General features: G+C 35.6%; 1 protein-coding gene and 1 non-coding gene across 2 annotated transcripts in view; one reads left to right on the forward strand and one right to left on the reverse strand.

Moving 5' to 3' along the window:
* Nucleotides 1–25,939, reverse strand: part of ZNF609 (zinc finger protein 609) — a 191,044-nt gene that overhangs the window by 115,135 nt on the left and 49,970 nt on the right. The gene's annotated exons all lie outside the window — the stretch shown is intronic.
* Nucleotides 19,866–19,967, forward strand: LOC129064513 (U6 spliceosomal RNA). The gene has a single exon (XR_008528491.1). It is a non-coding gene; the product is annotated as a U6 spliceosomal RNA (small nuclear RNA).

The following is a 25,939-nucleotide window of genomic DNA, read 5'->3' on the forward strand; positions in this document are numbered from 1 at the left end:
AAAGCTATACGAAGAGAAATAAAGAAAAATATACAGGGAACCAACAGTGAAGGGAAGGAAACTGGGACTCAAATCAACGATTTGGAACAGAAGGAAGAAATAAACATTCAACCAGAACAGAATGAAGAAACAAGAATTCAAAAAACTTGAGGAGAGGCTTAGGGACAACTTTAAAGGTTTCCACAGCTGAATGACAGCAGTGCCAGAGGAGAAGAGGAACAGCAAGAAATTGAAAACTTATTTGAAAAATAATGAAGGAAAACTTGCACAATCTGGCAAAGGAAACAGACTTCCAGTAAGTCCAGGAAGCACAGAGAGTCCCAAAGAAATTGGACCCAAGGAGGAACACATCAAGACACATCATAATTAAATTACCCAAGATTAAAGATAAGGAGAAAATGTGAAAAGCAACAGGAGAAAAGGAGATAGCTACTTACAAAGGAGTGCCCATAAGACTATAAGCTGATTTCTCAAAAGAAACTTTGTGGGCAAGAAGGGACTGGAAAGAAGTATTCAAAATCATGAAAGGCAAGGACCACATGCAAGATGACTCTATCCAGCAAAGCTATGATTTAGAATGGAAAGGCAGACAAAATGCTTCTCAGACAAAGCAAAGTTAATGGAGTTCATCATCACCAAGCCCTTATTATATAAAATGTTAAAGGGACTTACCTAAGAAAAAGAAGATCAAAACTATGAACAGTAAAATGACAACAAACTCACAACTCTCAACACCTGAACCTAAAACAAAAACAAACTAAGGAAACAACTAGAACAGGAAAAGAATCACAGAAATGGAGATCACAGGGATGGTAATCAGAGGGGCGGGGCAGGAGGGCAAATGGGGGAAAAGGTACAGAAAATAAAAGGCATAATTGGTAGGTACAAAGTAAACAGGGGGAGGTTAAGAAGAATATAGGAAATGGAGAAGCCGAAGAACTCCTATGTACAACCCACGGACATGAACTAAGGGACAGTGGAATGCAGGAGCGAATGGTGGTACCAGGCAGAGGGGGATAAATGGGACAAAAAAGAATGGGGCAACTGTAATAGCATAATCAATAAAATATACTTAAAAAATAAAATAAAAAATATTTATTGCTCTAGCCTAGTGGCTCATTTGGTTGGAGGGTCCTCTCCTACACCAAAAGGTTGTGGGTTTGATTCTCAGTTGGGGAGTGTATGAGAAGCAACAGATCTCTGTTTCTCTCTCAAATCAATAAAAACATATCCTTGGGTGATGACTGAAACATATCTTTGGGTAATGGTATATATTCCCTATTTAAAATACAACAAACCTTTTCTTTTTCTCTCCCTTCTAACTACTTAAATTTCTTAATTTTTTAATCCTCACCCAAGGATATGTTTACTGATTTTAGAGAGAGGAAGGAAGGGAGGGGGGAGGGGGGGAGAGAGAGAGAGAGCGCGCACACGAGAAAAACATTGACTGGATGCCTCCCATATGTGTTATGTCAAGGAATTGAACCTGTGACCTAGGTATGTACCTTCCCTGAGGTTCAAACCCGCAACCTTTTGGTGTACCAGACAATGCCCCAACAAGCTAAACCACGAGACAGGGCAAACTACTGAAATTTCTAAGTGAACAGTCTATAGTTGCTACTGCCACTTTCTTACCACTTACTTTTTCTAAATCCTTTATGCCAATTCTTTAAATTGAGGGCTAAATATCCTTGGAGGTAAAAAACAGACCAGAAACCAAGCCATTGGATAAAAGTTGGAACTTTACCTTACACCATATACAATAAGTAACACAAAGCAGATCAACCTAAACATAAGAGATAAAACTATAAAACTCTTTGAAGAAAACATAAGGGGCATTGGATTTGGCAATGATTTCTTGGCTATGACACTAAAAGCACAGGCAACTAAAGATAAGAGATAAATTGGACTTTATCAAAATTTAAAAACTTTCATGCATCACGAGATGAAAGACAACCTACAGAATGGAAGACAATATTCGTAGATCATAGATCTAATACAGGATTAATAACCATAATATAAATAACTCCTAAAATTCAGCAACAGCAACCAAAAATAACCTAACCCAATTCAAAAATGGGCAAAAGATTTTAATAGATAATTCTCCAAAAGAGACATAGAAATGGACCATAGGCATATGAAAAGATGTTCAACATTACTACTCATTAGGGAAATGCCAATCAAACCCAATTAGTGGGATGCCATTAGGATAGATATTATCAAATAAAACAGAACAAAAAACAGACAATAAATGTTGGTGAGGATATAGAGAAACTGGAACCCTTTTGTACTGTTGGTATAGGAATATAAAAAATTATGTAACCACTATGAAAAACAATATGGTGATTTCTCAAAAAATTAAACAGAATTACCATATGAGCCAGCTGGGACTCAAGCTAATTCCTGCACACTTATATTCAATGCAACATTGTTCACTGCAGCCAAAAGGGGGAAGCAACCCAGTGTTCATAAAAATATGAATGGATAAACAAAATGTGTTATCTACATACAATAAAATATTATTCAACCTTAAAAAGGAAGTAATTCTGATACATGGTTCAACATGGATGAACCCTGAAGACATTATGCTAAGTATAATAGGCCAGTTACAAAAGGACAAATACTGTATGATTCTACTTATATGAGGTACCTAAGTAGTCATATTCACAGAGACTTGAAGTAGAATGATAGTTGCCAAAGGCAGGGAAGAAGGGAATAGGGAATTGTTTAATGGATATGGTTTCAGTTTTGCAAGATGAAAAGAGTTCTGGAGATTGGTTGCACAACAATGTGAATATATTGATACTTAGCATATTCTATTTATCAGTAGACCTGTACATTTAAAAATGGTTAAGATGATAAATTTTTTGTTATATATGTTTTACCACAGTTTTTTTTTTTTTAAGTTAAAAACAACAACAACAACAACCCTAAATGACTCTGGAATTAGATTACCTACTTTGAATCTTGGCTCTGCTACCTCCTAGCTATGTAACTAGTCTGTACCTCATTTCTTCAGCCATAGATGAGATGACATAAAAAGTACCTATATTATTAACTTGTGATAATTAAATTAGTACATATGTGCAAACTTCTCACAACAGTATTAACATTGTAAGTCCTATTGTAAACATTTGTTGTTATTAGATTCACCATTTTGAAAACATAATTAAATATGAAATTCAGGCCTGCAGACAAAACTGGATTTCTGCCATGCAAAACTGAATAAAACAATTTGTGTGCTTGTATTCAAATGTGTGCGGGTTTTCAGGTAAACTCGGTATAAAGAAGCACTAACACACAAACTGAGGAAAGATTCCATATCTTATTTTTTCAAAGACTTCATTTCTTTTTTTTCAACTTAATCTTTACTGTAGTTTTTCCATTACCATTAGTCTCCTTACACCCCCCTCCCCCCAGCAATCACCACATTGTTGTCCATGTCCATGAGTCCTTTTTCCTTTTTTGCTCAATACCGCCACCCCTTCACCTCTCCCTCTACTAGCTGTCACCCTGCTCTCCACCCATGCATTTGTCTGTTTTCTTGTTAGTTCAGTTTGTTCATTAGATTCCACATGAGTTAAATCATATGGTATTTGTCTTTCTCTGACTGGCTTATTTCACTTAGCATAATGTTCCCCAGGTCCATCCATACTGTTGCAAAGGGTACAATTTTCTTCTTCTTCTTCTTCTTCTTCTTCTTCTTCTTCTTTTTTTTTTTACAGCCGAGTAGTATTCCATTGTGTAAATGTCCCGCAGTTGTTTTATCCACTCATCTACTGATCGACACTCAGGCTGCTTCCTATCTTGGCAATTGTAAATAATTCTGCAATGAACATAGGGGTGCTTATTATGTTCTTTCAAATTAGTGTTTTGGGTTCCTTCAGATATATTCCGAGAAGTAAGACTCCTGGGTCAAAAGGCAGATCCATGTATAGATTTTTGAGATATCTCCATACTGCCTTTCACAGCACAATCTTCATTCCCACTGGCAGTGCAAAAGGGTTCCCCTTTCTAGACATCCTTGCCAGCACTTGTTGTTTGTTGATTTACTGATGATAGCCATACTGACAGGTGTGAGATGACGTCTCATTGTAGTTTTAGTTTGCATTTCTCTGATGATTAGTGACGTTGAGCATCTTTTCATAAGTCTATTGGCCACATGTATGTCCTCTCTCAAGAAGTGTCTGTTGAGATCCTTTGCCTATTTTTTAACTGGGTTATTTGGCTTTTTTTGGTGTTGAGTTTTATAAGTTACAGATTTTTGGATATTAACCCCTTATCAGATGTATTGGCGAATATGTGCTCCCATTCTGTGGGTTGTCTCTTTTTATTTTGCTGATGATTACCTTTGTTGTGCAAAAACATTTCATTTAATGCAATCCATTTGTTTATTTTTCTTGTTTCCCTTGCCAGGGAAATATCTCTGATAAAATATCTGAGTCATGTCTGAGATTTTGCTGCCTGTTTTCTTCTGTGATTTTCATGGTTTTGGTTTTAACGTTTAAGTCTTTAATCCATTTTATTCTGTGCATGGTGTAAGAAGGCGGTCTAGTTTCATTTTTCTGCATGTATCTGTCCAATTTTTCCAACACCACTTATTGAATGAACTATCTTTAGCTCATTGTATGTCCTTGTTTCCTCTATCAAATATTGACTATAAAGATGTGGGTTTATTTCTGGGCTCTCTATTCTGCTCCATTGATCTATGTGTCTGTTTTTATGCCAGTACCATGCTGTTACGATTACTATGGCCTTACAGTATAGTTTCATATTAGGGAGCATGACTCCCCCAACTTTGTTTTTTTCCTCAGGATCACTGTTGCTATGCAGGGCCTTTTGTGGTTCCATACAAACTTTTGAAATATTTGTTCTAGTTCTGTGAAATATGTCATTGGAATCTTGATAGGAACTGTGTTGAATCTATAGATTGTTGTGGGTAGTATGGACATTTTAATGATACAGATTCTTCCTATCCATGAATCAGACTTCATTTTCAGTTTTGAATATTTCACTTCAAGTAGTTTTAGCAGATGTTCTAAAAATTTCTTTTCAGCCCTGGCTGGTGTGGCTCAATGGATTGAGTGCCGGCTTGCAAACCAAAGGGTTGCTGGTTCTATTCCTAGTCAGAGCACATGCCTGGGTTGCAGGCCAGCTCCCCACTAGGGGGCATATGAGAGGCATCCACACATTGATGTTTCTCTCCCTCCCTTCCCTTCTCTAAATATAAATAAATAAAATCTTAAAAAAAAATAAAAATTTCTTTTCAGGGATTCTAACCAGTACCATTAACTGGGCACGTTAACTAATGTCTATTGATTCATCTATCTGTAATGAAAAGCATCAGATTTAACAGCCATCTGGTGTAGTGTTGTTTCTATGACAGCTTATGTTTTACAATGTCCATAAGTAGAATTACTCAAAAGTGGCACCTCTTTACTTCCTTTTCTTCAGTAATCTCAAATATAATATTAACCATTTCTAAGCAGGATGGTAAAATAAACAATTCTGTAATTGTGTAAGGCTATTACCCTTGTTCCCTATACTTTATCTGTAGATGTTGAAAAAGTTCAAATGTTTTCCTGTGAAAATGGAATGTTTTGTGGTGAGGGGTCACTGTAGTTTGCTTGGAACCATTTCTCCTGAAAACTCTTCCTTGCAAATAGGACAATTAAGTTGGAAAAGAAAATCAATGGGGAATATATATCTAAACTTGAGATCATCCGCATCAGAGGATTATCATTGACTGAATAATTATGAATTATCTTTTTTTCCTGCTTCTTGGTTTGTGAGGTGAGTCTGACGATTTTCCAGCTTTAATCTATAGTCTATAAGGGTCTTATCAACATATAAGCGTCTATACACCACTATTCCCCTTTTCTACCTCATTTTTCTTCAAAGTTCTATTTGCTCTAAATAGATTTTCATGCTTAGTATTTATTGTGTATTTTCCCCACTAGAATATAGTCAGAACAGGGATTTTGGGGTTTTTTTTTAGTGTTTTTCACTGGTATATCCCAAGTATGACAACAGTGTCTGCTACCTGGTGGACATGCACTCACTAAATATTTGTCCAATCTATGAACTAGTAAACAGCCTTACAAATGGCCAGAGATAATTCCATTATCCTCAGATATAACCTGGTATTAGAAGTGCTCCTTTTGGGCCAGAGCCAAATATTATTGTTCTTTAGAGCACAGGGCCTTCTTTCTAAGTTTTCAAAAGCCCAGAGGGCAAAACAGCCTTGTTTACCATCTGCCATACCAACTTTACATATCATTATTACTGCAAATGTATTCACCCACTTCATATTCAATGTTCACACTTCAATTATGTCATCCGAACATGACTGCAGAGGTTTATAAGGATAAGTCTTTCAAATACTCAGCCAGAACACTAAACAAGACAAAAATCCAGGTTATGTGGATCCTACCCTTACTGCATCAAGTTGAATAAGATAAGTGCAATATTGACACCATGGTGGTCTATGTAAAATATCCTAAGAAATCTAAAACAAAAGAAACCAAAAAACCTGCTAGAAATAAGAACTAAATGACTTCAACATAAGATCGTATATAAAATTTAACTGCATTTCTATATATTGGCAACAAATAAATGAAATTTTATTAAATACCATTTATAAAAGTATCAAAAAAAGAGAAAAATTAAAATCACAATGAGATATTACTTTAAATCCACTAGGATATTATAATGAAAAGACAAATAATATCAGTTCTGGCAAGGAAGTGTAGTACTTAGAATGCAACCACTTATGAAAATAGTTTACTGATTTCTTACAAAGTTAAATATACTCTTACCATATGACCTAGTAATTCCACTCTTAGGTATTTAACACCCCTCCCAACCCCCCCAAAAGAAATCCTATGTCCATAAATAAAATGCATACATAGATATGCACAGCTTTATTTATAAAAACCCAACACTAGAAATAACCCAAATTTCCTTCATTGGTGAATAAACAAATTGTGGTATATCCATACAATTAACTCAAGTACTCAATAATAAAAAGAAACAGCGAATACATGCAACAATATGGACAACTTTGAAGTACATACTGAGAAAAAGAAGCTGAACACAAAAAAGTACATACTGTATAATTTCTTTTATATAAAATCCTGGACTGGGCAAAATTACTATATCTTGCTAGAAATTCGATTCATGGTTGGTATCAATGGGATGGGAGGAGAAGGCTGATTACAAAGAGACACAAATGTACTTTCTATGGAAATTAAAATACTCTACATTTTGGATTGGGTACTGGTTAAACAGAGGAATTCGTTTGTCAAAAATCATCAATCTGACATTTAAAATGTATGATTTTTATTGTATAGATATTATATTGCAAAAAATTGATTTCTTAAAATCTTGATTCTTACCATACTAACCCTTATCCCCTCTCTTTTATTAAGTATATCTGGCTGAAAGCACCTTCAGCAGAGGCATAAAGGTGTCAAGAAAGAAGTGGGTTTCTAGTCTAACTTAATCGTGATAAGTAGCCAGTCTTAACCTCTTTTACCTGCTAATCAGAATGGCAAAAACCATACATACATAGTTCTTTCATATACAGGAAAATGGCAGCTTTCTGTAATTGTTCACCATCTGGGGGCCACTTTAATACATGCAGCACAACACCTACAACTTGATGGGCCAACAGCAGAAGAGACAGCACTGACTGGCAATCTGGAAACTGAAAACCAAATGCCTTTTAACAAACAATGGACGCGACCTGTATTCCCCACTCTTGGCTTTCACGCTAGACTAGTAAAAAGGGGTTTGTTTGCTGACAGCTTAGAGGATTTAGAAGGGATTAGTCCTGGCACTGCTGTTGAGAAAACTCTGGGCTAAGTCTAACAGTGACCCATGACCTTGGAAAGGGGTTCAGATAAGGCTATAGAAAAAACCAAGTCTTCATTAAAAAAAGAATGCTGCCTGCTGTTTTCAATACAAAGGAAGAAAATCCAGCCTGAAAAGAGAACTTCCAATCTAGCATCATTTGTCCAGTTGACAAAAATTACCTTAATTACTTTTGCATGAATCTGGATACCAAAAACCAGTGAACTGTATAAAGTATAAAGCACATCCAATTATATTCCAACAGGCCACACAGTCCTTTCAAATTATATGATTTTGCTGGACTCTGGATCTAATGAATATTACTTGGAATAAATAGGTCCAAAGCTCAAGTTGAAAACCTTTCTACTCCATTTACATGTTTTTTCTTTTATGAATGAGATTCATTCAGGCAATGAGCATTTATGGAACAGCTACTTGGAACAGGTCCTGTATTAAGTAATACAGCGCCTAAAATAAAAATGACATAACACTTGCCATCAAACTTACAGTCTAGGTGGAAAAGAGAGAATTAATTCATAGAGAATTATGTGATAAATGCTATGAGAAAAATACAGATGAGCTCTTAGGAAATAAGGGATTCCCAGAGTATAATTCCTACTGATTCTTGAAATAGAACTAGAAGTTATTTGATGAAACTATAGCAGAGAAAGGTGTTCTAGGCAGAGAAGAAAATATATACAAAGGCACAATGCTATAAAAGAAGAGGAGTTATGGAACCCCATGGCATGTCTAGGAAACTGCAAGTACCTTAGTATGGCTGAAATAAAAGAGAAGTGGTTGAAGATAATGCTAGAAAAAGCAGACTGGAATGGGATTCTGAAGGCTGTGGGTTAGGGGAAATAATTAAAATATTTTAAGTAGGAGTCTGATATTATGCTGTCATTTTAGAAAGATAATCCAGCAGCAAAGTAGAGAAAGGTCTGGAGAGATGCTGAATCAGAATCAGGGTGACCAACTGGGAGGTAGCTGGGATGAAGCAGGAAGTAAGTGGTAAGATCCCGCTAAGGCAGAGAAGTGGGGAGGGAGAGGAGAGAGAGTATCTTTAAGAGAAATCATTGATATGACATAGTTTCTGGAATAAATGAAAAGGAGAGAATCTGGGACAATTCTGTTTCAGCTTCAGCGATTGAGAGGATGACCCATTAAGCAATACCAGGATATGGAATGTCAACAGGCAATCAGGTTTAGGTAGAAAGGTAAGAATTATTTTAGACATTCTGATTAAAACATAGTGAGTACTGGACTGTAGTGCACAGAACCTTGAAAGGTGACAATATTTAAGTCCTAATTCAGTATTGTAGGGCTGAAGCTCCTTTTGATGATGGGAGAATACAGCACAGAGAAATCTTAAGAAATTTCAGAAAGAAATGGTCTAAATCTCATAGTTGAACCTGAAAGAGGTTATCATTTCTGCCTCACTCTCTCAAAATGACTATTTGCAGAACAAGTCTATTAAATTCAGGCAAAATTATATTTTTAATTTTGCCCAAGAGGTCTGTATATATCATAAGGCAAATTCAAAGTTTGAGAAAAATTGATTTTAAACCATTTTCTTCCCTACTCTCACACAGCATAAAAACATATATACTAGGGAGTAAGTTCTAGACTCATCTATCTCAGAAGGACCCACTGAAAAGACTAAAAGTCTACTTTCAGTAAACAGTAGGACCCAGAAGGCAAGGGCAAAGAGAAGAGGTTCCGCCTGGACAACAATTCCCTTTCTATAAAATCAGTTATAGTCTCAGGGCAATTCATTTACAATGCGCCAGTCTGCCAGTTATTTTCCTTCCAGGAAATAATCCTTTTCCCCTTTTCCATGTATCCTATTTGATGGAGAAGAGGAAGGGGACTAAAATGGACTTCAATTTGCTGCTAGACTTGAAGTTTTTATCTACATTTAAAAAACAGGTCTATTTTTATCAAGATTAATGACCAATTCTGGATTACTAAACACAAAGCTATCAACAACTTACAAAAAGAGAGTCTCACCTTTACATCAGCCCTTCCTCTCCCCAGCCTTTCTATCCTCACAAGTCCTACCTACTCCTTCTTCTCCAAGAACAGATGCTCCGAGGAAGATGAGGATGAGGGGAAGAGGACAGAAAAATAATCTTTCTTAAAAATGTATTTTAAGGCATAAGAGAAATGCAGACCTAAACCAGCTGGGAATAAGAATCCTCACTTCTCAGACAAAATTTTAAAAATTTAAACTCTCTGGCTTCTGCGCATAGACAAATTTACTAATAAACTCTACAGTAAACCAGTGTGTGAACTGGAGCAGAAGTCTGATTCCCCAGATTTTTAAATGACAAGATCGTAATATCTTGTTATCTTATGATGACAGTCAAACATCTTAGAGCTTAGAGATCTAACAGTAAGTGGATCCTAACAACATTCCAACACTAGAAATTCCTGAGAGAAATTTAATCTATTTGAAAAGTTTTAGTTAGGAAATAAACCTAACCAAAACCCTACTGTAGAATACATGTTTTCAATGAGGGCATCATCACCTGAGGGGGGTGCAAATTAACTATAAGATATTACAATGGTCTGTGTTCCACCATAGGGAAAGAGTATACAGAGATATACAGTGTATATCTGGTGTTAAAATTTCATGGGACTAAGGCAATTAGGGAGAAAATGTCTTAAAAGCCTTCTCAGGAAACAATAAAAAAAAAAAAAAAGACCGAGAAACACTGTTTAAGATTAGAGGTCAAGAAACCTTTTCTGAAAAGGGCCAAAGAGTAAATATTTTACATTCTGAAAGACTATGCAGTTTGTCACTATTCAATTTTGCCACTGTAACATGAAAACAGTCACAGATGAATAGATACAGGAACAAGTGTGGCTGTGTTTCCATAAAACTTTATGGACAACCAAATTTAATCTTCATATAATTTATCATAAAACATTATTCTTCTTTTAACATTTTCAACCCTTTAAAAATGTAAATATCAACCCAAACATCCATCAACTAACAAATAGATATATAAAATATGATATATCCATATGATGGAATATTATTTGGCAGTAAAAAAGGATGAAGTATCGAATTATGCTATAATATGAATGACCATTAAAAACATTATACTAAGTGGAAGAAGTTAGTCACAGAAGACCACATATATATTGAATAACTCCATTTATATGAAACAAGTGGAAGAGGGAAATCAATATAGACAGAAGGTAGATTAGTGGTTACTTTGAGCTAGAGTGGTGGAGGGGGCAGTGCTTGGGAGAAGTGGAGGCTGACTGCTCAAGTATTCAAGGTTCTTTCTGGGGCCATAAAAATGTTCTAAAATTAGACACTGATGAATTTTCAAATCTGTGAATACACTAAAAACTTTTGAAATGTACACTTTAAATGGGTAAAATTTATGGTATATAAATTATATCTCAGTAAAACCATTTTTAAAAAAAAGGTTAAAATCATTCTTAGCTCACAGACTCTACAAAAACAGGAGGTAACCCTAATCTAGAACCTTGGTCTAGATATATCAGTTCAGCAAAGGGAGGAGAATATGAACTAACATCTTAGGAGTCAGAAACTCTGATGAAAAGAGTAAGTATTTTTCATGGCCCTTTAGGAAAAGCAAATGCCACTCTTTTGGAAAAGCAATATGCTGTAAGAATTGCTATAAAGGCTACTATGCACACTCGCTAAATCAGATACTCAAACTTTATAATGTATCAGAATCATTATGGGGGAAGGAAGGGAATTGTTCAGAGATGGCTGGGCCTTAACCCCAGAATTTCTGAGATGGTAGGTATGGGACAGAGATGGAAACCTGCATTTCTGACAGACTTCCATATGATGGCAATGCTGCTGATCTGGAGAACATAGTCAAAACTAGAGATCTAAACTAATAGACTAGAGTAGAATATTCACTGTACAAATATATCAGATATAAACATTTAAGGAAAAGTGAAGATATACCTTCTTTTATTTACTCTAGTGGGTCTTGATCTTTGGCTCCTAAAGCAGTATCAGTATAACAGATTATTTTCTTTCAATGTGCAATGTGGCTGTATGTAGTCATAAAACCTTCTTCTCCTTCCTTGAAACTGAAGCTGACTATTCATAAACCTCCAGAGCCTTAGGTACATAGACAAAGCATTTAGTGTTTTCCAGAAGCTCACTAACATCATTTTCAAGAAAGTCTAGGCAGCAAAAGGTAGTGAAACAAAAGCAATCTAGACCAATAAATCACAACCCAATAGTGTTTTCTTAGAACACTTGATGTGTGTGACTTTATCTACAAAAACAGGAACATAGGGACAAAACCCTTGGAGCTGGGGAGTTCTGTCAAACACCTTGCAGCTTTCCACTTTCCTCACTGAGTTATAAAATGAGTTATTAAAAAGCAAAACAAAATCATCCATGCAGAAGAATTCCAAATAATTTATGTAGGTACTCTGCTCTCAAGGAGAGAGAGCACTTGACTCCTCTCCGCTTAAGTGTGGGCTACGCATGGTGATTTTATTCCACAGAGTGCAGTATCGAAAGATGGGGAACAAGTAACTCAAAAGTGTAAAAATCTGACTAATGTTATCTTACCCAGGTGATCAAGTTCAACATCAACATGATAAATCATGTAAAATAGTATATACCTCTGATATAATGGGTGAAAATGTTATTCTACATCTGTGGTTCTTCCCAAAACCCATTAACTACCGTCTAATCCTGAGGGAAACATCAGACAAATACCAATCAAGGGCATTCTGCAAAATATCTGACCACAACCCCTCAAAACTGTAAGCATCATCTAAAACAAGGAAAATCTGCCCTGGCTGGTGTGGCTCAGTGGACTGAGCGCCGACCTGAGAATCTGGGGGTTGCGGGGCCCATTCCCAGGCAGGGCCCCTGGTTGGGTACGTGTGAGGGGCAGCTGATCGATGTATCTCTCATACATGGATGATTCTCTCCCTCTGTTCTCCCTTCCTTAACCTTTCTCTAAAAATAAATAAATAAAAACCTAAAAACAAACAAACCCAAACATCCAAGGAAAATCTGAGAAACTATCACAGTGAAGAGGAGTTTCAGGAAACAAGGTAACTAAATGTAATGTGATCTCCTGGATGGGATCCTAGAACAGAGAAGGATATTTGGCAAAAACTAAGGAAATCTGAATAAAGTATGGAAATTAGTTAATAATAACATCTTAATATTGGTTAAGTAATAGTAACAAATGTACCATACTAATTAGTAAGATGTTAATAATGGGGGAATATGGGAATAGGATATATGAGAACTCTCTACTATTGTCTCAATTTTTCTGTAAATCTAAAACTGTTCTAAAAAATAGTGTCTATTAAAAAAACAAAATAACAGCACAATTCCAGGCCAAAGCTAGTGAACTGTCAGAAATCACTAGATGCCAAAACAAATCGCATCTGGACCAAGGTATCTTAAGTCTTTTCACACAATTAAAACATATATACATTCCAGACCAGCTACACAATACTTCATGTCCATGATAAAGCTGAGCTAAAGAAAAATCTTAATTCTCTCAACTCCTTTCAAAGAACACTTAAAGAATTCATTTAATATAGTTTTAAAAATTGAGCCCAATTACATGGCAGATACTGGAGCTGAAGAGATGCGCAAGTCTGTCTTTATCAAACAGCTCATAGATAGGATGGGGGAAAGTTGGCAATCAGATGTAAAAACAAAAATTAGAATAGAGTCAAATCAGTGCTACAGTAAAGTCTGCAAAATAATCATGGGAGCAAAGATTTACTTTTATTAGGAAAAATTTACGAAATTTACAAAATGAAGTGAGAGAAAACTCCAATATATTTTGTGAGGCTTAGGATAGCTGACAGAAAAATAAATTACTGGTTATCAACAGATTTTAGGATGCATGAGTTTCAAATATTTATTCACAGATCAAAAAGTTATTTTTTAAAGTTAAAAAAAATGAGAAAGAGGAAAAGAACAGCTAATTTTTCCTGCCCCTAAAAAAATGTTGATAGCCTTCAGAGAACTTGAAAACAAGAAATTCTGCAAAAATAAATGTCTACAAAAAATGAAAATAAAAATAAATAAATGTCTACATATTTTTCACAGGCAGACTTGTAACCTTCCCAGTTATATACCCAATCAGGAGAATTATCAAGAGTGAAAGCACACAGTTTTCTGGCCTACTTAAATATAGAATCCTAACATCCCCCTTCCTTTTTTCCTTTCTGTTTTTGCCCAGTATGAAGTAGGGATATCTAAATATTATTAAAAGTTCTCAGTGACAATAATGAACAATTACATTTTCCTGACTGACACGAACCTTTCCAAACATTTCTTCTTTCTATCCAAGTTCTACCCATTATTTGACTCCCAATATGCCCAATATACTCCTTCAATAAACCTGTATCCAAATACTCTTCCACTGATTTCTTCCTTTCTTTAAATCATGTATAATCTGTGTTATATGTTATCATATTTCTGTGTACTATAAATCTAATATTTCATGAGTTTTGTCTCTGAATAAGATATGCTTTTTTTATTTTTTGTTAACGTTTTTGTGATTTTATTGTATCATGAGGCATTTATTTAAACATCTGAACAAATCAATATCTGGGTAGTGAGGCAGCTGCTTTCTCCTTCACTTCTTTGGATTACTAGAGCAACTTGTCAGTAGACTGAAAAAAACAAAGACAACCTTTTGTATTACTTAAATCTTTACAAGGCAAGCACTGGTACAACATTTAATATGTACTGTGGTTTCTATTTTCATAATTCAACTACTTAGTAAATTACTACTCATGGTTAATGGCTGCTTACAGAAACTAACTCTGGCTGATTTAAGCAAAAGATGAAAGGTTAGTGGGTAACTCATAAAACTCCCAGGAACTCTCATGAATTAGGCTCAGAGAACAAGCAGGCACAGAAAGAGGTATAACCAGAACCACTAACAAAATTATGCCACACTATCAGTAGGATAACTCTGCTGCCTTCATCACTGAACCACACAGAGGCCACTGATATTGTATGGTGCTGCTGCCACCGCCACTGTAAACAGTTCTCCACTGTCCCTTGAATTGAGGAACTAACTGAAAATATTAGAGATGACATATCTGGTGGTGAAATTTGGGTCAAAGCCTCAAACCCTCATTGCTAGGAGAGCTAGTAAAACAAGAATCTAGTGTTTTTTGATTTTATAGACACTGGACTTAAAAGGCAAGGAACTGCCCCAAAGGGCAGAGACTCCGATAACTGCTAGTAAAAAAGAAAGTTCCTCAAATATACTAAATTATTCCATCTTTCAAAGTACTAAGGGCATATCTATATAAAATACCACATTCCAAATAAAAGCACAGTATCTTAGGGGGAAAAAAACCCCCTAATGTATTTGATCAGAATAACAAGTAGTACAAAAAGAATAGCAATTATTTGCATATATGGATGGTGATATTTAACCTTTCTCAGTAACTTAAATCTAAATAGTAACTGTCACCTAGTTAAATTAGTAGCAGTAGAAGTACAGGGATAAACAATTTTTTTTTGTTTTTATATTTTTATTGTTTGTTTTTTGAGAAAGACTTTTTTACTTTTTATTTTTGTTTACAGTTTGCATTTGATACTTTTTTTCCTTTTTTTAAGTGTTTAAATCATGTTTATTCTATTACAGTTGTCTCAATTTTTGGGATAAACAATTCTGTACTAAAATAGTATAGCTAGATTTAGTAAAAAAAAAAACTCTAGAAGCCCTCTCACAATTCCTAATTTTAAAAGATCTGCATGTCAGACACTGGGGATACATACAGAAGCTTAGAGTCTAATAAGAGAAAACAGACAGATATAAAAACAAATGGATATAATAAAATATTATGGATGCTAAACACTACCATGAGGTATTCAAAGTAAAGATGCCAGGGTAGGGGTGGGGTGCAATGACAAATTCAGGAAAGGCTTTGTTGAAGAGGTGTTCTGAAGCATCTGGAATGATAAAATAAATAGCACAGGAAAAAAGGCAAGGAGAGGAAGAACAAATAAAATTAAAATACCATCCTAATAGGAGATAGTCCTAATTTCGTTTATGACTCCAAACAGTTTTAAACAGGTGAAAATAAAAGTTTATATGAATGCATATCAAAAACAAAAAGATGCCAGTCAAGTTGGATCACTGGGATTTATTTTCCTAAAAGCAAATGCAAATATGGATACTGTAGATTGCAAAAAAAAAAAAAAAAAAAAAAGTCACAAATTCTTCTCCTCCCTGAATCCACCCATTTGCAATTCTCTCATCAAGACATGGAATTCTGTGCTGATGGGCATGGCTCAGCTGGTTGAGCATTTTCCTACAAAGGGAAAGGTCCCAGGTTTGATTCCTGGTGAGGGCCTATGCCTGGGCTGGGGCCCTGTACCCGGTTCTGGTGCGTGGAGAGAGGCAACAGATCAATGCTTCTCTCATGCATTAATATCTCTCTCCCTCTCTTTCTCCCTCCCTTTTCCTCTCTCTAAAAATAAATAACAATCTTGTTTAAAATTTAATCTTTACTGAATTTTTTTTCCATTACCATTTAAGTCTTCTGATATCACCCCCTACCCCCTAGCAATAAAAAATAAAAATCTTTAAAAAGAGAGAGAGGGAATTCTACTTTTTTACCACTTGAACCCGTGTTAGCTTTGTGACTTGCTTTGGACAGTACAAAGTGGAGGAAGCAAAGTAGTGCCAATTCTCTGACTGAGCTTCCAGAGGCCAGGCACACATCCTACACTTCCTCCTGGGGAGGGAGACTTCCCTTACAGAACATGCTAGAGAATGAACCACCACATGGGGAAGGTGGTCCAGTTGACATACCCAAGGTAAGCCAAGTCTGGCACAGATCACCAGACCCATGTAGCAGAACAGACTAAACTACCAACCCTCAGAATTTTTTAAAAAAAAGGTAAATAATTGTTTTAAGCTGCTAACTTAGATTGCTTTTTATACAGCAAAAGCTAACTGAGGTAATGAGTAATTTAGGTAATGGGTTTGGAAAATACATGGACAAATACGTTTCTAAAATAAAGGATGTAAAATCACCATTATGAAATTTCTAAAGTAGAGGAATGATAAGTAAAAATTTTCAGATTTCCTCAGCATTATATTTAATTTCCATAGCTCCAAGAATATTTTTTAAAAAATGGGTAAGAGAGAATCTAAAAGTGTAAATACTCAAATATTCATCAACAGTAGAACTGTTAAGTAACTTGTGGTATATTTTCACAATGGACCAATGTAGAGAAATGAGAGTGAGCAAACTACGACTATATGCAATTATGTTTATGACTTTCACATAATATGGCTCAAATGTATATATAAAAATTGAAAACAAGTATAACTAAGGTATGCTGTTAGGAGTCAGCATAGTGGTATAGGAGCTAGTAATGTTATGTTTCTGGATCTGGGTGCTAGTTACATGGGTGTATTCAAATTGTAAAAATGTATCAAGCTATAAGCTTATAGTGTTCTTTTGTATGTATAATAAAATGTTTTTTTATTTTTATTTATTGATTTTAAAGAGAGAGAGGGAGACAGAGAGGGAAGTAGGGTGAGGGAGAGGAAGAGAGAGAGGGAAAGAAAAAGAGAAACACTGATTTGTTGCTTTATTTATTTATGAATTCACTGGTTGCTGCTTGTATGTGTCCTGACTCGGGATCAAACCCACAACCTTCGCGTATCAGGACAACACTCTAACAAACTGCGCTACCCAGCCAGGGCCGAAATTTTTTTTTTTAAGTACATATTATTCTGCACAATTGATAATTATTACTTTTATTTATTTATTTACTTATATGTATTATTGTACTCCCAAAATGTTATTCAAAATTTGGACATACACCAAAATCAGAAGAGTAGTGTAAATATGTTGCTGTATTTTGACTGGCATCTCTAATGATCGTTCAGCTCAACACTTATTAGTCAAAATAAGAATCAGGAAAACAGGAACAAGCATAGTTTAAGTGCATGTGTATATGAGTCTCCTACCTATAGCCTTCACGGGTATCTTTCGCCCTCCTTGCTATTTTCTTGAAACAGTTAATTGATGTATGCAGGTTGGAGACTGGGTTTCCAGCAGCTCTTTTATATACAACCAAAAGTAGTTTCTCCTTAAAAATAAACAATCTAAAAATACAAAAATTCTAGCTAGAGTTCACAGGCAGATGGTAAGACACACCAAGGAGAGGAAAGAGGATAGTGATTGAAAAAACTGATTATAGGCATTCAGTCCTAGAGCAGGAATCTGGTGTTGGGGTGGGGTAGGGAGGCAGGTAGTTGCTCCATTAGGAAAATCCCAATGGCCAAATTCAAAGAACCACTACATTTGCACATTTCATTTAAGTATATTCATTCAATATTCTCACACACACACTCATACATATTCTGAGTTTTACTATTACTGTTCCAAAGGTTATCATTACTTCAATTTTTCTTCTTTATTCACTCAAACACTCATGTACTTTGGGGTGAAGAAACATGAGAGCACTGAGAAGATCTGCTTAAACCACCAATGTAGGTTTAAACACCTATATGTACAACATCTAATGATGTGGTGTATGACATCATGTTTTTCTAATGCTGCTTTCCTAAGGGGAAAAAAAAGCCAGTAATGTCACACCTGTAAAGTTTACATAGATTCCTATATTTCCTTTTGTGTTTTGGATTGGATAAGAATAGAAAACATCTCCATCTATTAAGTCCAGAACAGACACAAGACCCAAGACTTGAGAAAATGAACAGATATAGATATACCATGTTTTTAGATGGTAAGCCAGTATTATATAATGGTAATGCAATAGCTTATTACATTATAAGTCAATGTAATTCCAACCAATAGCTAAACTGGATTTTGGGAAGAATATAACAAAAGGTTTTTTAAAAAAATTTATTTATTGATTTGAGAGAGAATGAGAGAGACATCAATTTGTTGTTCCACTTATTTTACGCATTCATTGGTTGATTCTTGTTGTGCCCTGACCCACAACCTTGGTGTATCGGGATGACACTCCAATCAACTGACCTACCCAGCCCCAAACGAAACATTTTAAAGCTAATCTAGAAAGAGGAAACATGAGGACAACTTTGCCCAGTTACAACAGCCTAACTTCTACATGGCACATACTATGTTATTGTATGTAGCATCAAAAAAGCTTTACATACATTAATGCATTTAATCCTCACAATAACCCTATAATGTATATAATATCATAACACTAATTTTACAGACAACACTGAGGTCTATAGAATTTAAATAATTCACATTAAACTAAGTGATCTAACTGGTAAATGGTAGAGCTAGCATTCATCTAGTCTAACCCCCAAGTTAAAGCTCTTAACTTAGTTATATCATCCTGTGCCTCCTCCTAGACATCATAATATTTCATAGGCCCCCAAAGGATCATTAAAAGTATGATATGATGCCCTGGCCAGATGGCTCAGTTGGTTGGAGCATCATTCCATACACCAAAAAGTTGCAGATGCGGTTCCCGGTCAGGGCACACATGGAAGGCAACTGATCAGTATTTCTCACAGGGTCATTTCTCCCTTTCTCTCCCCAGCGCGTCTCCTCTCTCTAAAGTCAATGAACACATCCTCAGGTAAGGATATTTTTTTAAAGTATGATATGATGATGTAACAGATAATTGGATTGACAAGACCAGCAACAGATCCAAATATATATAACAATTTAGATTATGATAAAGATGGCATTTCAGATCAATGAAAAACTTTGAAGACTATTTACCAAATGATGAGAGGACAATGACTCTCCAACTGGATTTTTTTAAAAAATGAGGTTTCTACTCCACGTCAAAATAAATACCAAATGGTTTTTTAAAAAATAAATTTAAAACCAAAATATTTAGAGTAAAAAAAAATACAGGTTAATATTTTTATATCCTTGGGGTGAGGAAATTCTTTTTAAATTAGACATGAAATTCAGGAGTGACTTAAAAAATTGACAGAGTTCATTAAATACAAGCTTCTGTAAGACTAAAACGATAGCACCCGCTTCAGCAGCACACATACTAAAACTGGAATGACACAGAGAAGACTAGCATGGTCCTGGTAGGAGGATGACATGTAAACTCATAAGTGTTCCATATTCTGGCAAATGTAAAGTACAACATAGGGAATACAGTTAATAATATCACAATAACTTTGTATGGTGACAGATGGATACTGGACTTTTCATGGTGATCACTTTGTAAAGTATATAAATGTCAAGTCACTATATTGTACACCTGAAACTAATACTGTACATCAACTATAGTTTAATTAAAAAAATAGCTTGCTTTACAGTCCAGAATGAATAAAAAAGACTAAAAACACACATAAGTAACCTTAAAAAAAAAAAAGATGTGAATTCTTTCTGTCATGTATAGTGATCACAATTCTAGCAAGATTTTTTTGTAGATATAGATAAGCTAATTCTAAAATGTATATAGAAAGGCACTGCCCTAAGAATAACTAAAACAATCTTGACAAAGAAAAATAAAGTGGGAAGAATCACTCTACCTTATATTAAATCTTATTAAATAGCTACAATAATCAAGACAATGTAGTACTGGCAGAGAGATAGACATATGGATCAATGGAATAGAGCAGAAAACCCAGAAATAGGTATATATACACGTATGCTCAAGTGATTTTGACAAAAGTGCAAAGCCATTCAATGGAGGAAGGATGGCCCTTCCAACAAATGATGCTGGAGCAATTGGGACACCCATAGACACGCAAAAACTGAGCCTCAACCTAAACTTCACACCTTCTATAAAATTTCACTCAGAACTGACTGGCCTCTGAGGAAAAGAATCACTGGCTTACATGTAAAATATACATGCAACCATATATCTCACAAGGGACTGGATCTAGAATATATAAAGAACTCTAAAAACAAGAGTAAACAAATAATTAGAAAATGTGCAAAAGACATTCAGAGACATTTTTCTAAAGAAGGTACACAGATGACGAACAAGTACATAAAAAGACCTTTGACAATGTTAGTCATTAGGGAAATAAAATTAAAGCCACCATGAGATATCACTATACACCTATCAGAATGGCTAAAATAAAAAGTGGCAAGACTAAATACTGGCATGGATGCAAAGAAAATGGTTTCTCACACGTTGCTGGTTTATAAAGTGGTACAGCCACTCTGGAAAATTACTCGACAGTTTCTTAAAACACTCAACACAGAATTACCATATGACTCAGCAGTTGTACTCTTGGGTATTTATCCCAAAGAAATGAAAACCTATGTTTGCACAAAACCTGTATATGAATGTTCACCGCAATTTACTTTTATAATAGTCCAAAACTGGAAATAGTTCAAACGTGATTGGTGATTGGTTTAACAAACTGTGGCACATACACACCCATGCCATCGAAACTCAGCAATAAAAAGGAATGAATTATTGGGTTGGCCAAAAAGTTCATTTAGTTTTTTTCTCTATGATGGCTCTAGTAGTGCTTATATCTTTAACTTCATTTGAAACAATTTTGTTAGATTGTATTGTGACAGCTGTCATATCAGCATACATCAAAAAAAAAATCAGAATTGGTGAATTTTTGTGCAGCCATTTTAATATTGAAGATGGAAGAAAATAAGCAGTATTTTAGGTGTATTATGCTTTATTACTTAAAGAAAGGAGAAAGTAAAAATCCAACTGAAATGAAAAAAAAGATTTGTGCAGTGTATGGAGAAGGTGCTGTGACTGATCGAACACGTCAAAAGTAGTTTGCGAAGTTTCTTGGTACTATTGACGTTTTGGCCAAATCATTCTTCGTTGTGAGGCTGTCTCATGCATTGGAAGGTTTAGCAGCACCCCTGGCCTCTACCCACTAGATGCCAATAGCAGGAAATAGCTGACATACTCAAAATATCCAAATCAATAAAGTTTTTGGTGAAAATGAAAAATGTGTCTTTTATTGTATGGAAAAAGCCACATGGACTTTCTGACTGAAAAAAGCCAATTCCAAAAGGTTACTTATCATATGTAACATTACTGATATGGCAAAACCGTAGATTAGTGGTTGCCTGGGATTCATGGGGGAAGGGGTGTTGTATAGAGGGAGGCGGCTTTAGTATAAAAGGACAATAACAGGGACCACTGTGGTTATGGAACAGTTCAGAATCTTGAGAGTGGTAATGAATACACATGTGATAAGACTGTAGAGAACTACGCACATACACACGTATACATATACTTGCAAGAGCGTGCACACATACAAAACTGGGCAAAGCTGAATAAGATTAGTGGATTGTATCAATGTTACTATCCTGGTTGTGCTGTTATACTGTATTTTGCAAAATGTTACTTACCATTGGGGGAAACTGGGTAAAGTATACAAGGGATCTTTATATTTCTTACAACTGCATGTGACTCTATAATTATCTCAATAAAAATGTCGATTTAAAACAAAACAAAAATAAAAGACAAGAGAAAGACAGCAAAATAGCTGTGATAAATAGACAAAACCACACTAAAACTACAAAAAAGGATTTTCTGAAAAACGTAACCCACAGGAAGGGAAGAAGAAGAGACAACAGAAATATTTCACAATCTAGAAAGAAAAAGAAAGAATGGAACCAGACTAAGCAAACATAAGAATGCTGAATACTATACCTGCAATAGGGAAAACTTTCAACTATATATACCAATCAACACCACAGAATCACCCTCCACCCCGTGCCACAAGAGCTCAAGAACTGGTAACACCAGATAAACTCAAGGTGGAGAGACTGATGATTTAGTATTAAGTCTGATTGAAAAATGTCTAAGAAGCACTTATATCCTTAATTGCTTTACTCACTCAGGTGCCCCCTGGCCAACTCAAGAGACTAGAGATTTATTTTCTGGCAAGGGTCACATAGAGAATCTCTGGACTAGGAAGGCATAGGAAGGGGCATGAGGACAGTACCTAAAATAAGAGGATTAAATGTGGGCTTAAGTACACTGAATGCTAAAGGCCCAGACCTGAAGTCCCCCCACCTTTTTTTTTTTTTAAACTTGGCACAAAGAAAGATGGCAGTCAGTCCGTACCTTCCAGGAGAGTTAGAAGAGATTTTCTAAGGAATAAGGTAAACCCATGAGAAAAGACCTAAAGATACTGACATGTAGGGCTCTCCAAATTGACAACCATCTCACTGTAAAGTTCACCATACATACACCCTGCTGCTGCACTCAGAGCTTCCAAACAACCTTTCAGTGTCCCGTCTTAAAGATGTTTAAAACATGAGCAGATAACCAAGGACTCTCTCTAACATAAAAGATACAGATCCAAATCAGCACCTCATAAATGAGTTTTAACTATGGCTCATATCAGCAACAAAATGAGATTAGTATTCACCAAACTGCCTATCCATATGATTAACAAATATTTAATGGGCCAGATACTATTAAAGGTGCTTGGGAAATAAGGGTGAACAAGCCAAAACAAAACCTTTTCCCTTGTAGACCTTACATTCTAGTAGATAAAGCCAGACAATAAATGATAAACACAATAATTAAGCACACACTCAGTAAATCAAATTAGCACTTTGAAAAAAAATAATGGGGCCCTGGCTAGGTAGCTCAGTTGATTGGAGCATTGTACTGATGCATAAGGGTTACAGGTTCGATCCCTGGTCAGGGCACGTGCGGGAGTCAGCCAATGAGTGCATGGATGAGTGGAGCAATGGATTGATGGTTCTCTCTCTCCCCCCATTCCTCTCTAAAATCAACAACAACAACAACAATAATAATAATGGGACAGAGTAACTGAGTGGGGGAGTGAGTAGGGAAGCAGCTACAAATTCAAAACAGGGTGACATTTGAGTAATAACTTGGAGATGAGAGGGTTGATGATGCTGTCTGTAAAAAGAGAAGGTTAGAAGCTGGAATCTTCCCTCTATAATCCCTAAAGCAAGGGGAGTATGGCTGAGATGATCAAAGAACAGCAGAGGATTGAGAGGGGAAAAATAAAGTATGGCAGGGAGAAGTATAGATCATGTAGGAGGAACTTACAGATCATTGGCTTTTTCTCTGAATGAAATGAAATGGCCAATGGCGGGTTCTGAGGAAAGGAGTAATAGTGATTTGACAAGTTCTAAAAGAGTAACTATGGCTGGTGTGTTGAGACTGGGTAGAAGCAATAGATACCAGTAAGGAGTGATAAAAGTCTTGCAGAATTTTAGAACTGACGGGGGCCTTAGAAATAATTTTTTCAGAAATAAGGAAACTGAGGTTCAGGGAGTTAAGTGAGTTTTCCAAAGTCATGTATTTAAAGTCTGGAATAATCCACTTTGCATTTGTGTAGCCTTTTCAGTGCCTTCTGGCTTGGCATCTGAATCTTGTGTTCAACAATCCTCTTAGCAGTTCACAGGGTAGTGGTAGCTGACATTCATTTATAAGAGAGCTGGCTAAAATTAGGGACTAGGTCTAAAATATTCTCTCAAAACTCAATATATAGCTATTAACTGTCTATACAAGGCATGAGTCTACAGTCATGCCCATAATATCACAAAGTACTAACTAATTCAGACTTTCAAGTAACAGAAATGACTCAATTATACATGCTCTAACCTTATGGCTCAAAAGCAGAGCCAAGACTACCAAATGTTGACCATGTGTATTAGGTAGTGTGATGTCCATTACAAATTAGAAAAAAGTAATTCTGAGGCAAATGGAAAATGGCAATTTTGTTCCCCATGATACTGTGTACTCTAGTCTCTTCCTCTTCCTTCTTTTTCTAGCTCAGTCTCACCTTGCAAGGTCTTTTTCAGATTCGAAAGCACGTGGTAAACAACTAATTCCCATGGGGTAGTTGTTGATAATAGCACAAGTGGTTATCTCTCTCCAGGGGTATGTGTGCTTGAATAGAAAACTCAAAACCTTCAAATCCCAAAGGAACTGAAGTCAAGTTAGCAGGGAATGTTATCTTGAAGAACTCCTAGCATGTCTCAAGTCACACTAAATAAACTCAAACTCAGCAGCTGTTTATTGATGAACTACCATACTGTCAATCACAAAGACACAGTTCTTGCCCTTGAGACCCTCTGTCCAGATGAAGACAGCAACAAAATAACTATCTTTACTGAAAAACTGCTATCTATTTGGTACCGAGCTGTTTTACATGAATAATATGTATCAAGTATTACACTTAGCTTAGTGCTTAACAAATAATAAATGTTCAATATATTATGGCCATATTACTATAATAACTACCTTCATAATTGCACTTAATCTTCACTTCTGCTCTATGAAGTAGTTATTAGCTTCATGTTTAAGGTCATGCAGCTATTAACAGCCAGGATTCTAATTCAAGTCTGTATGATTATACAACTTATGCTATTAATAACTGTACAATATTCAATACTTCCATAACATTAATGCAAACGCTGCAGAACGATGTTTCAGTCAATGACAGACCGCATATACAACAGTGGTCTCATAAGATTACAATGGAGCTGAATATTTTCTATTGCTAATTATGTCACAGCCATCATAAAGTGGTAGTGCAACACATATACTTATGTGTTTGTGGTGATGTTGATGTAAACAAACCTACTATGCACATACAATACAATTATGTATAGTATAATAGTTGGTAATGATAACAAACTGTTACTAGTTTATGTATATATTATACTATACATACTATACTGCACTTTATGTCATTAGTTTAAAGTGGTATCTTTCTATTTATAAAAAAAAAATTTACTTTAAAGTGTGCCATGTTATGCCAGCAGCAGCCTCAGAACTTGTGTTTACCATGTCTCTTGATTGCATCATTATCTCTTGTGCTTGATTTAACCTCCTGATGTTTTGTACATTAACATATGTACAGGCTCGTAGCCTGGGAGCAATAGGCTATACCATATAGCCTAGGTGTATAGTAGGCTATCCCATCTAGGTTTGAGCACATATAGTCTGTGATGCTCACACAATGGCCAAACTGCCTACAATGTACTTCTGCCAATACAGGGTCTGGCAGAAGTAAAGCCTGCTTGACTGTGGTTGGTAGGGTGGTTCAGTGTGGTTTGTTTGTATATGGGTATTATAATTTATAGTTTTAATTTGAAATTTTTACCTAAAATG

Source organism: Pteronotus mesoamericanus, unplaced genomic scaffold, assembly GCF_021234165.1.
Source record: "Pteronotus mesoamericanus isolate MK-2021 breed Mesoamerican mustached bat unplaced genomic scaffold, CSHL_Meso_final contig_164, whole genome shotgun sequence".
Taxonomy (NCBI): domain Eukaryota; kingdom Metazoa; phylum Chordata; class Mammalia; order Chiroptera; family Mormoopidae; genus Pteronotus; species Pteronotus mesoamericanus.